Raw genomic sequence first — 13,112 nt, 5'->3', positions numbered from 1 at the left:
GTTGTATTTTCCAGCAGCATGTTTCTCTCACACTACTAAAATTGCATGTTCATGGTAATCTCACGAATGGCGGAGTATTGGGCATTGCAGCGTCCATTTGTAGTAGTGTAAACGTGGTTTTAGTTTGTACAAAGCATATTTTTTTCTATCTGTGCTTTCAGTTTGCAAGAGAAACTTGTTCGAGCTGCAGTGTTGATCCGGACAGTCTCCGTGCGGACAGCTAGCCCGTGTGTGATTTTGTGTGTTTCAATGGTGGCTCCTCCACCCCTTTACTGTTAGTGTTATTTTTCGGAGAGCTTCTGGAAAAACTGCTATACCACAGTGAGGAACTTGTGAGTGAGAGGCAGGAGTAAAGCTATTTTGCCTAGTTCTCCCTTCTCAAGGTGCAACGAATGTGACTTGCAATTGCAGTGCAATCACGTTGCATTATTTTGTCTAGCGAAGCGCGATTTTTTGAAGCCCAGAGTGTAGCACCGCTGACTAGATGGGACAGTTTTGGAGCTGACTTGCCTGGTGTTGAAAAGCAAATTCAAACCTCGTTCAGTGTGTGAAACCCTTGCCCCGAGTGAAATGTCCAAATGTTGCGACGGAATTTCACCAATCGAATTCAATAGTGTGAAATGTATAACAATACGTGGATATAAATATTTATAGATATCAAAGCGAAACAGAAGAAATTTGTATGTTTGTTTTCGGATCGTAAATTCGAATCCAGTGTATATATTTAAAAACAAGTTAACGGAAGAGGAAGGAGTCACGAAATATAAGATTAGTTTACAATGAAATGCTTCAAGTGACCTTAGTTACAACAGAGTTTTGAAGCAAAAAAACAAGCGACCAGAGAGAAAGAGTGCAATGAAAAAAGGTATTAATATTATATGTAGTAATGAAACATGCTACTAACCAGGCGATAAGTTGCAGTTGATTGAATGAAACATGTGAAAACATCAAAGCTCAGTGCAAGTATACACACAGTTTAGTGCCGTTCACACTGAGCGTGGAATAGTTACAAAAGTAGGAAAGACGAAGACCATAAAATTGTTTCCTTAATCTGACAACATAGTTTATACGAAACAACAATTACGTTAAAACTAACCATCAATACTAAAGTGCGCGTAAATAGAAAAAAAATCGCTCGAGTGTAAATAGAACTTAGATGCAATTCCGACTATCTCAAACTTTGTGGATTATATTGAAAATAAAAACTGATTTTTCGCATGTGAAAGTTACACCGCTCCAACACCATGGTAAGTTACTACCTTCACTAGGGTTATCTTAACCTTAACATACACCCTATGCCCCACGATGCCCAGAAGAAATCCAGTGAATGCCAATTATTGATAGAGGGTCAAATGGCAGGCCGCAACAAGTAGTTTGTCCGCTGAGTTGAAGCCTGCTCACTGTACGCGGGGATTAGAGATATTCACAAAACAACATTATTAACTTTCAATTTAAATAGTCTACCAGAAGCGAAGCATGTATTTAAATCCATCGACAGTGTGAGTTTCATCGGGTGCTCGCGGTGAGCGCTCCATCTCGCTTGTTTGCTTGCGTCTAAGCGAAAGAAAAATAAGCAGGTACACACACACATACACACCGCCTAGGTTGTAGCAGTGGCTAAGGAATTTCTTGTCGCTGATAGTTTCATAATACGGCATTCCACGAACGGGTGACCCAAAAGCTACTCTCTTCAATGATTCTTCGCTGATTAACTAAATGCTAGCATAAGCATGTAGCGCGTGTTACACTAGTGAGGCTACGTGGTTGAGTCGATCCATCGAGGTGCCGCATTGCACAAATGCATCGATCGATGCACTGCCAGCAAACACCAGCCGGGGCCAGGTTTGACGATGACGATGACTCAACCAGTAGACTGCAGTTGAGTTCGCAGAAAGCCGATTGTTTTTCATGTTTCTTGTATCAATTGTGGGAAAAATTAAATCAAAACTTGCGCCTCTGATGGGCAAATAAAACTGGTTAGTTTTTAATATTTTTGCACTGATCGATCAGAAAATCTTCTGCGCATCGATTCGCATGGAAAAAAGATCCTATTTAGCAAGTCACTATTGGAACAAGCAAATAAAGCACTTTCAACAATTATTTAATCAATCAATCACATACATGTATGCACGCTTTTGTTTCCCAAGACCGTGACAAAGAAAAAAAGTGACAGTCTTTCCGGTTAACATATCACGGATTATTCGTTTACAATAAAAACACTCTGTCGTTTTCAACTAATTTGATTGTTTAAACATTGAACATAGACTAATTTGATGTCCTGAGAGTGAATTGTTATAAAAAAGTGATCGACCATCCTTTCCTTTTGCCCGATTGTACCCATATGTATTTCAAAAGTTTATTCTGAACTAATGCTTTGTACGAAACAGCGTTATTTGCACATGTTACGTGATGCAGTAACTCTCAAAGTGAGGAAGAATTAGCGACTGTCTGATCCGAGAATAGGATTTTGGACGTCTAATTTGCTACTTTGTATCAGTTAGTTACTTGCAATTCTTTACATACTTTCGATGATGAAAAGGATATGCAGAGCACAGGCATTTAGGAAATTTAAACTCATCTCATTTTAACTCCATCTAACAAATGGTCGATGTTAAGTCAGGCCGAATCAAGTGATATCACTTATATAAGTTTGATTTCGAGAAAATTCAAAGTTTAAAGGTCGTTCACTTTTATAGCTTTCAGTCATTCTGCTCAATTTTTCCCCAAAACTTTTAGTTAATCAGCAACAAAGCCGACTAATGCTATTATTTTAAGAAAATTATATTTTAACCTTTCGTTATTCGCGCCAACTTCAATTCATAAGTGCTGAAACAGAACAGAATTCACTCGAATACTAATGCCACTTGGTGAAAACTTTTGAAAAACTTGATCTACTGATCCAGCTTGCTGAAAACAGTTACTTTCTTTATTGCTAGAATCCCAAGATATAACGTGACAAAGTATTACCAATTCACGTTTTCTTTGTATCAAATACCTAACAGGACACGATTGAAAACAGTTTTTCGAAACTTTTGAAGGAAAAATATGGGAAGTTGTCACACAATGCTCATATTTAAAAAATTCTCCGAAAGGCTGCATCATTACCAGTGCTCTGAAATTTTGGAATACAGTATTGTTCCGATTATATCAGCCTTTCCGTGAATGCTAGTCTGACATAACTGAAAAAAATTTTTTTTGCCTGTAGTATTCCAAGTTTACTAATGAATTATGTTCTATTTTTTACATTATTAGGGTACTCACGTTTCCACACATTAAGGTGATTTAAAAAAAAGTTTTAAATGCGTACCAAAAATATGATGTCTTTATAAAAGTTGTAGAACATACTAAAATAAGTAACTTTGTCGAATATAGTAACTATTTATCTGTTATGGTTGTCGAAATATAATGATTTGCTTGTAAAAACGCCTGAAAATCTAATTATGTTAATAATCAATAACTTTTGAGGATATAATCAGATACAGACAACTGCTACTTGCTTTTAAGGGTTGTTGTACTTCCATGAGTAAGTTATTTGATATGCCACCATTTGCCATCTTGAGAAATATTTGAGATCAAAGAAGTACTGTTTTTCACCGAAAAAGCTCAATATCTCGGAAAATTTAGAAAACAGCATATAAAGATGTTCCATTAAAACGTGCATTTTAGTAAAATAAATAACTTTGTAGAACACTATGAATACGTAAGAATTGACCAGTATAATTTAGAGACAAAAAACAATTTTAAGAGTTGGTCCACAAATAATGCTCCGTAGCTAATTTCTATGAAGAGATACAGCTATAACTTCTTTCACAAATTTGCTTGTAGTGAAAAAATAAATTTCGTGTTTCACTTTTAAGAAGATTAATAACATAATGGTTCCTGTCAAACGAAGGGTTTTTTATACCAAGAAGGGTTTTTTATACCAATAAGGGTTCTTTTATACCAAGCCTGGTCCTTAAAGGGTTGAAACGTCTAAACACTCATTTGGCGGTTCACATGACATCAAAGGAATCATTAAATAACTTGAAAAGAACAAATAAAAAATAATAATTTTTAGGGGTTGGAACCGTACTGTATAGTTATTTAGTCAGTCTACTTTCATAGGAACATAATGCTTCATTCAAAAACTTTAGCTCCATTTTGTGTGCTTTGCCCACTATTTTTTACTGTGCGCCGTAAATAATTGGTTACTTTTTCTGCTGCTTTTCCCTAGCACATATATTAAATTCGTCTAGGTTTATCGCAGTCCTAAGAAGTCTTATTGAGACGAGCAGACCTTGTGATTTTTTCTGGCGCACTTCCGTAACGAAGCAAAGCCTTGGGCTTAAACGTCTTTTCTAAGACTTGACCCTTCTTTATCGACAGACTTCATAGCCGGCTATTAGAGTACAGGACATTTACGGGGCTAGTGCAACAATCCTACTGACTCTCACCGCTATTCTATATTTCGAACGGACTGGTATTTCGAACGAAAGTTTTTTCGAACGAAGTTTCCGCCAGCAAAATCAAATGGGCAAAACATCTTGTTCGAAACAAGTCGAACGAAATAAAGGTTCGTTCGAAATACAGAATAGGGGTGTCTATCTAGCAGTACTGCTTAGCCGAGATTCGAACATACGACGACTGACTTATTAGACCAGCATCGTACCCCGAAACCAACTAAGCGGCGTACTTCCCTAACCCAGATATCAAATTTGTGTAGGTTTTTCGTGGTCTTAAGAGAGAGGATTTTTCTGGTGTACTTCCCAAGCAAAAGACTTCAACTTGGTTTTGGGTTTAATCGTCGTAAAAATTCTTCGACCTGTTCGGACAAAGAGATTCTGTCACTTTTTTTTTTCTTCTAAAAACACGTTAAAACTTTGATGACATCTTATCCAACCCTTCACGAAGCGAGTGCTTCATTGTTTTCAGTTTTTTTACCGTGCACACTTAAGAATCAAAATCGTCATTTATTTGGCTCAACGCGTGGAAGATTTTCCGATCGATTGGTGCAAAACAATAGAAAATTGACCCGGAAATTGTTATTAGCGTCCAAGACCTGACCACTTTTCGGGATAGATTTTTTGAAATGATGTCCTACAACAGCTACCTACCTGAAAGACGTAGGACTACGTCGTCAAAAATAGCTGTGGTCTCAAATTGCTACCATGTGGTATACTATTAAGAACTACTAGTAAACGCGCAAAATCGGCAGAAAGTTTTAAATTCATAGATGCTAGTATCCAAACAGAGTGTGACAAGGCATGAAGGGGAAAGAGTATAAAATTAGGTAAGGGAGGGTCATTGAAACTACGCTTATTAGGTTCCTAATATCGAAGAAAAAGTTAACTTTTGCACGGATATTTATGACGCATATATGGACGCTCATTGAAAATGTTGTTAATTTTCGATTGTCTTCAGGACAAATTGTGGAAGCAACAAGTACAGCAATGTTTCGATTCTGTCAGCCCCATGTTGAATTTTGGGCTGACAAAATGGGGAAACTGACAAAACCAGGAAAAAAAATTCCGAAATTTTTTCCAAAATTCAAGACTTAAGACCTTGCAATATCGAAGACTTCTATTATTCTATATTCTAAGTTAATTTTTAGAACTTTTTACCCTCAATTGGTCAACCGAAAGCTCAATGAACCGGACACAGCACACTGGTCCAAAACCGTTTTTGGTGCGCATTAGCTTTGAGCGAGAGAACTTGGTTTTAGGTTTATGGAACCTTTGGAAGAGTTTCTTAAAATTAAAAGCTCTATCGTCCAGCGGAATTCAAATTTTGATTAATCCCCCTAAAAGTGTAATAAAAAATTCATTTTTCTTCAGTTTCAATATAATACATGGATGTGTTCTGCAAAGTTTTACAGCATATTATTACAAAAAAATTTGCTGAAGGCAGTAACCTTCTATCTCTTCAGCAAAGAGAGAAAAATCTTATTTCTCATAAATGAAAAATAGTTAAAATCAGTTTTTCTATGTTAGCTGTTTTCGTAGTTGTTGTATGACTTTTTCTTGTTTTACAAAGTTTTGCATATAGTAAAAATACACTAAATTGCTGAATATAGTATACCTCTATCTTTGCTTGTTTAGGAATTATAGAACTTTTATTATAAAAATACCCTAATTTTGACCTCGCAAGAAGGCATTCATTTTATTCATAAACTCTCCCCATAGAATCGGAATAGTTTCAAGCAGGCTGTAAAGTATTATAAAACATTTTTAAAGGCACAAAAGTTGAGCAAAATTTGTTGGCTGACAAAATCGGAATAAAAAGCTGATAAAATCGGGGGTAGACAAAATCAGGGATAGACAAAATCGGAAGCTGACAAAATCGGAACATTACTGCACTGCGTTTAATTAGACTTATTAGTATTGCGTATTTTGCACCTCATAAGGAGCCATCCATAAAGTACGTCACGCTTATAGGGGGGAGGGGGGGGGGGGTTGACCTAAACGTGACGATTTGTGACGTAGGGGGGAGGGAGGGTATAAAGTTATGTGACGTCACAAGAAAAAAAAATTCAAATGTAAAATTTATTCGGGGATTTATAAAAAGGCTACTTCATTTTGAGATAAAACTATTGAAGGCTTCTATAAAATTAACGTACTGATGGATTTTTTTAACATATTTGTGTAAACAGGACTTATTTATATTTGTTGTATGAACTCTCCATTAAAGCTTTACAGAATATGCTGTACACCATTGAAGCACTCTTTGAGTGCCGTCCTGCCTAAAAGATTTTTGCAACCGCAAATTGTAGTCGCATAAACTCTTTAGGGGCTACGGGGTGCTACCAGAGATCAATGGCAATGTTTCCACTTGATATTCTTGCTGAACTCAAACGATGAACCTAAACTCATACCGAAGTTCCACGGCTGGTTTTCAGGTTCTTCTGTACAACCTATACTGCCCCTCTCTCAAAAGCTTCCCGGAGGATAGAGTTTGTGCCACTTGCGGATTAAATTTCGCATCTAAAGTAATGTTGAATGATTGCAAAAAATACACAAAATGACAAAATCCGTCAGAAAAGTTCTTCCAAGGCGTGTTGCTACAAGACGTCAGCAGGAAGTCCTGATTCTTTCAATTATAGTTCTATAGATCAGACGAATTTGGGTGGATGGATGTAAAGGACGTGGATATGCGCGAAACATTAATCGATGACTTATAAGCTCGAACATGCTCCTTCTTTTATTTGCTGAAATTCATTTTTATTATTTGTTGAATTGATTGAAGTGAATTAAATTAATAGTTTGATATTACAAGGCTGGAACGTATATTTAATTTTTTTGTTGTGAAGGGGGGGCGGGGGCGGGGGTGCGCTGACGTGACGTACTTTCTCAGGGGGGGGTCATGAATGTGTGACCAAATGTGACAATGGGGGGAGGGGGGTTGATTTTGGTCAAAATTTGCGTGACGTACTAAATGGATGTCGCCTAAGAGTGATGTGCAAAATAATTTTACATAGTGATTATTTTCGCACCTCTCGTACGCACATGCCGTGGTGCTTGAATACCGTGAAGCGTACATATTGGCGAACCAAGAATTGTAAATATTAATAAAATGTCAAAATATTTTCATATTTGTTTGTCAACTCGAAAGTCCACCAATTGCGACAAGACATGACGTCAAACTCCAGAAAAAAACAAATGCACTGATCAATGTGGTTTGTTTTTGGAGTTTGTTGATAGAATCGTCATTGTTATTATTGTTAAACAATTAACTTTCACTACCATGCATGTTTAAGACACATTGGCTTGAGAAGTATAACTGACAGCGGATTTATATATATTATTGCTTTGATTATGCTAGACTTAACTGACATCCTGGATTTTGCTCTAATTCTTGCGGATTTGGATAGCGTGTCTCGGATGACCAAGCTTTTCGAAAGGTGTGCTACGTTGATTGATATTTTTATCGTACCAGTTCAATGTTCAAGCGCTCAGAGTTCTCTATTTACGAGCAAGTTGAGTTGCCACTAAATCAATTTGGTATGTAGTACAGAACCAATTTGGCAAATAAGCCATTCAATATATCCCATAGTCATCCAGCAAAAATCTGCAAGTGTGGCAACTTAAAGTACTGGACTGCCACACTGATGAAGGGTACAAGTCGTAACCGAAATACGTGTATCTATGAAGGTCGCTTAAATATAATAGAAATAAAAGGAATTCTACAAAAACATTCGAAAATAATTTATAATTAGAAATATAAATGAAGAAGAAATGAGACGTGATTTGTTCCCTGAAAATTACTATAATCTGGTGTACCTTTTTTGAAGGTCTGGTCGGGCAGTAATACCATACGTTTCAGTAAATTTATTGTATGTATGTAACTATCTACAAATGCTTTTCAAGTACAGGAAGCAATCAATGTCAGACATAAATTTAGATATTTTTACCCGTATTGTGAACAGCCATCCACTCAAGATTGCTAATCTACGATGACTAAAACTCACTCATAAAATTTATTACCGGTTCCTATATTTGGATCTGACGGTATCATCAAAATGTGAAGTATGTCAGCTACCAACTTTGGGACTAATCGCAACTCTCACTGTAGTTTTTATTTCAAAACCCTAGTTGCATTATTTTACTAATTATTTCCTCTCGTTCAACGAAACTTAAAAGTTAACCTAAAAGAAAATGAACCAGAACGATTCAGTTGAACAATCATGACCGATGGATTGCAAATAGGTAACCCATTCAAAGACGCAAATGCTCTGCTGATTGTCCGTCCATCGATACCCGTTATCGGCATAGGGGGGCACAACTAGACTCTAGAGTCTGTATGCACTGCAGAAAAAAAAACCTACATTATTGCAAGTCCGAGCAGGCTCAACACGTTCAGCTAGCCAGCAGTCAAACACCAAGCTGGAACCAAGCGAGCAGCGTCGTTCGTCCGTTCGTTCGCTGAACGAGAGCAAAATTATGTGGCATTGGAATTCCACCATACCAGGCATGCCATTGCGCACACACAATGCCAGCCTTCGGACAAAACCGCATCAAGACCTGGTTCTGCGTAGGCATTTCGGATCGGACCATTCTGTGCGGCAATGCAATGTACAAGGCTCGAAAAAGCGGTGCTCAACCAGTAGCCCTTGGAGCCGATGATACCACATGGTCGGGATACTTTTTATGGAAGTGAAGATTGATGCGATTGGGCGCTTGCGGAAGACGGTTCAGTGGCAGCTGAGCCGAGGCAGGCGCGTCCCTTCACGATCGAAACCATTGCATTGGTCTGCCGTTGTTGGATTGCCGTTTGCGCGAGAAGAGGAAAAAGACCCGTTTGACAAGTTCTAGTTTCAGTTCCAGTTTTTACTGAGCAGTGCTTGCACTTTTCGTTATTACTTTAATTCATGTTCTTGTGTACATCAATTTTCAGCACTAAGAGGACGTGATATCGAATGCGAAAATTCGAAAATTCATCGCACGATGTAATGACGTGAGTAACTGAGGCCTAGCACTGCAGTTGAGGTAACAGCCATGTGCACAGGGAAAGCTTGGCAGACATTTCGTGCCGTCGGTCGTTCAGCTTCATGCTGCAGCGCGGACTGAGGCTGAATCACGCGTGTCGTTGAATATGTATCAAATCGAAGAAACAGAGGAAATAGGTGGTTTGGTCTTTCTCTGCCTGGTGCATTCATGGTCAGTACTACGATAGTTATCGTTTTGATATATCTACTATTTGCAGTAAGTTCGTAAAAATTGAATGCTTTCTTGTATTTCTGATGTTCACCAATACCGGTACAGCTCTTATGATGATTAACATTCATGTTGGCGGCAACAATACCTGTCCGGCGAGCTCGATATAGACGCCTATCGTAAAGTTTGACCAGCAGGGAAATATTGGACAAAGGTGCTGTATTGCATAATACAAACTCAAACATGGTCATGTTACCTTTCTGATATGCTAGTGGAATATGTGCAATTTGGACGGAAAGTTTAGTTTAAACATTTCCCGTGCTACTTAGTACATTTCCATAAGTAAAATCCATGTCGGAAACGGCCAAAGCATGTAAGAAACAAATAATTGCAATAAATGTGATTTTTAAATCACTAATGAAATTTAACCTTTCTGAAAAATGAAATGTACCCATCCCAATGAATTTCTATTAATCATGAACAGCTGGGGATAATTGCGCTCTAATTTTGTTTAGCTTGGTTTGGTCAGCAGAATCAGTTCAACCTTCCCGCGATTTGTTTGTTTTTATTTTGGCCACGATATATGGATCTATCGATTCACAAGAAGAAGTTATACCGCCATAGTTTCAACGCTCCGCTGAATGAAAAGGAGGCTAATTGGATTTAATGAGCAGCAGCAGCAGCAGCAGCAGCAGCAGTAGCGTGTGCTTCCATTGTAGTGAAAATTGTACAATTGAATCATTGGATATAGAGGAAAAAGTCGGAAAACAGTTGCAAACATCATTAATTATTACTTCAGCGTGTGATTGCTGACGATCGGAGGTGTGAGAGAAACAAATCGAAGACACTGAGTAGAAGCGTATCGAGCATGCCGGTTGCGAGACTGTTTATGATTATTTATTAATTTTTTAAAAATCATCGTACGCAAATGATTTTAACAGAATCAGTTATCATCATGACATATTCACTTAAATCCAGGAATTCAATTCATCGCCGAAAATATAAGAGATAAAGCAATATTTAATACAATTTTGTAAAGAATAACAAGCTCTATAAATACCCCATACCTACATAACTTTTTCAAATTTAGTTTGACTGAAGTGGTACAGTCAAATAAGTAAAAATAGATAAAATGAGAGCATAAAGAGTAGGACAGCCCTGCTTAGGTCTCATTTCATTGATGTAGGAGCTATATGAAATCTGCATTTTTCAAAGTCGGAAAACTACGGACATCAGACGCTGTAACCAGTATAAAAATCAGAGGGGTTGTGTACAAGACACGACCGCATATATAGGTGACGCAGGACTACGTAAGTGTCTTTGTAGTGATAGTAGCATGTATTCATGCTTGTAATCATTCGACTCTTCATGTATGCATGCTATATGCAACATATATACATGCTACATGCGTTGTATGTAACATTTATCAAAAAGTAGTAACATTGCATACGTTTAATTATCAAAAGATTGTACATTTGAAAACAATTTAACAAAATCAAGAACACAAACTATTGCTTTCCTGCTACTTTACTGAAATTAAAGACTGTTTTTATTACCCATGGTTCCCCACGTTGAAGGGATTTTACCAATTCAATCCTATTTTATCAACAGCACATCTTTTCACTACACTTCTAATGAAACGGCAAGCATGCGTATTCATACAAAGTCGTATTATAACCGAACACTACAGCTGTAGTACATTTTTCCAACACAGATATCAAATTCGTCGACGTTTAATCGTCTCGCAGTAAGGAATTTGCGATCTGTTGGGACAACGAACTTGTGTCATTTTTTTCTGACACACTTCTCTAACACAGACATCAAATTGGTTTAGGTTCAATCGCGTTCGTAAGAAATCTGTTGGTACGAGGGGGCTTTGTCACTCTTTCTGGCATACTTCCCAAGCAAGGACATCAAAATGGTCTAGGTTTAACCACGGTGTTAAGAAATCTTGTTGAAATGAGGAAACTTGGTCACTTGTTTTGGTTTACTTCCCAAGCACAGATATCAAATTGGTATAGGTTTAGATCATCGTAAAGAATCTTCCAACCAATCACAATGCGAGAATTCTGGTAAAACATAGGTTCATTATTTTCAATTTTTCAATAGTTCAACATCAAAAATCCATACTTTTCTTCACTTGGGTCAATTCTTAGAAGATTTTCCGAACCATTGGTGTAAGAATATTGAAAATCTATCGGAAAACCGCTGAGCTATTAGCGCTCAAAACCTTTCATTTTTCGTGACGCTCGCATTTTTCGATTTTTTGGAATGACACCCTATCTCAAAACTTGCCGTAAGACGTAGTCCTACGTCAAAAGACAACCCAAAATACACAAACCAGGACCCGAAATACAGGAAATTATTACGGCAAATGGATCACCCACGCAACAGATTGTCACGTGATTAATAACTAAGTTCCAAAAAATGCCCTCAAAATACCTGAGTCGGTCCATTACCAGCACACGAAAAGTCGTCGAATACCTAAGAACACATCGAAAGAACTGACAGAAAACAATATAATGGTCTCTTTGGATATTGTGGTTTTATTCCCTAGTATCCCAGTTAGTAGCTTACATTGGCATGCCTAGGCTAGGGAACGTACTCTACTTTCTCTTAAAAATCTTGTGCAGAACAAAATAATTGCTTAATGTGTAATCCGGAAGTATGCAGATGTAATTTCAATAGCCAGTAGTTTTTCAATAAGGAACTTAATTGCGTAAAATTAGATCCAACCGGTCTCAAGTCCGATTTCAAGTGTAATTTGAAGGCCAAATTTAAGCCCATTTTGATGTAAGATTTCAGTTTAAGCCCCATTGCAATTGAAACGTTAAGTCCAACTTGAAGTCCGAATTCAAATCGTAGTGCACAGTGATTTGATTGCTCTGGTATAGTGAACTTTTTTAATAACTCTTTTCATAGTGTTTTTTTTTTTCAATATGGCGTCTTCGGAAGAATTTCTGTGCATCAATAGATGCATCGACTGATGGTTAGTATTAGCTCGGAACTAAAACACAGGTTGCGCTGCAAAATTTAACTTTCTAATTTGATGATATAGAGCTATAGGGTAGATGCTCAGTAATGGAGGGATTATGTCGGGGGATAGTGTGTAAAGACAATTTGAACGCTCAATTTATCAGTTTCCAATTGAACTACATGATAATATGATGCACCATAGTGTTGGCTTTGAATGCATACCAAAATTATACCATTCTGCTGGTTAATATATCTAAAATATTGCTTTTCCTGACATTAGTATGCGCTCCTAAAGTAGTGGTAATGTTCCTATAATAGTGGAAAATTTGCCTATAATAGTGGAATATTGTTTACCGCCTTAGCAACGCTTGCAATGAGCATGGCAGCAGGTGGATAACAACGTAGGCTTGTTAAAATGCTATGGATTGTTACGAATTTCTTAAGCAATTGCACTCTATTGGACTGCTGAAAAGGAATTTGTAATTTTTGCACCAACATCTTGAATTT

General features: G+C 37.4%; 1 protein-coding gene across 1 annotated transcript in view; it reads left to right on the top strand.

Moving 5' to 3' along the window:
• The first annotated feature begins 231 nt into the window (after positions 1-231).
• LOC128741156 (protein expanded) overlaps positions 232-13,112 on the top strand; it is a 96,324-nt gene continuing 83,443 nt past the window's right edge. The window contains exon 1 of the mRNA XM_053836760.1: positions 232-1,247. The gene's annotated coding sequence lies outside the window, so the exon portion shown is untranslated. The remainder of the gene's footprint in view (positions 1,248-13,112) is intronic.

Source organism: Sabethes cyaneus, chromosome 3 (genome assembly GCF_943734655.1).
Source record: "Sabethes cyaneus chromosome 3, idSabCyanKW18_F2, whole genome shotgun sequence".
In the NCBI taxonomy this organism is placed as follows: domain Eukaryota; kingdom Metazoa; phylum Arthropoda; class Insecta; order Diptera; family Culicidae; genus Sabethes; species Sabethes cyaneus.
This window is presented reverse-complemented; position numbering and strand designations above follow the sequence as displayed.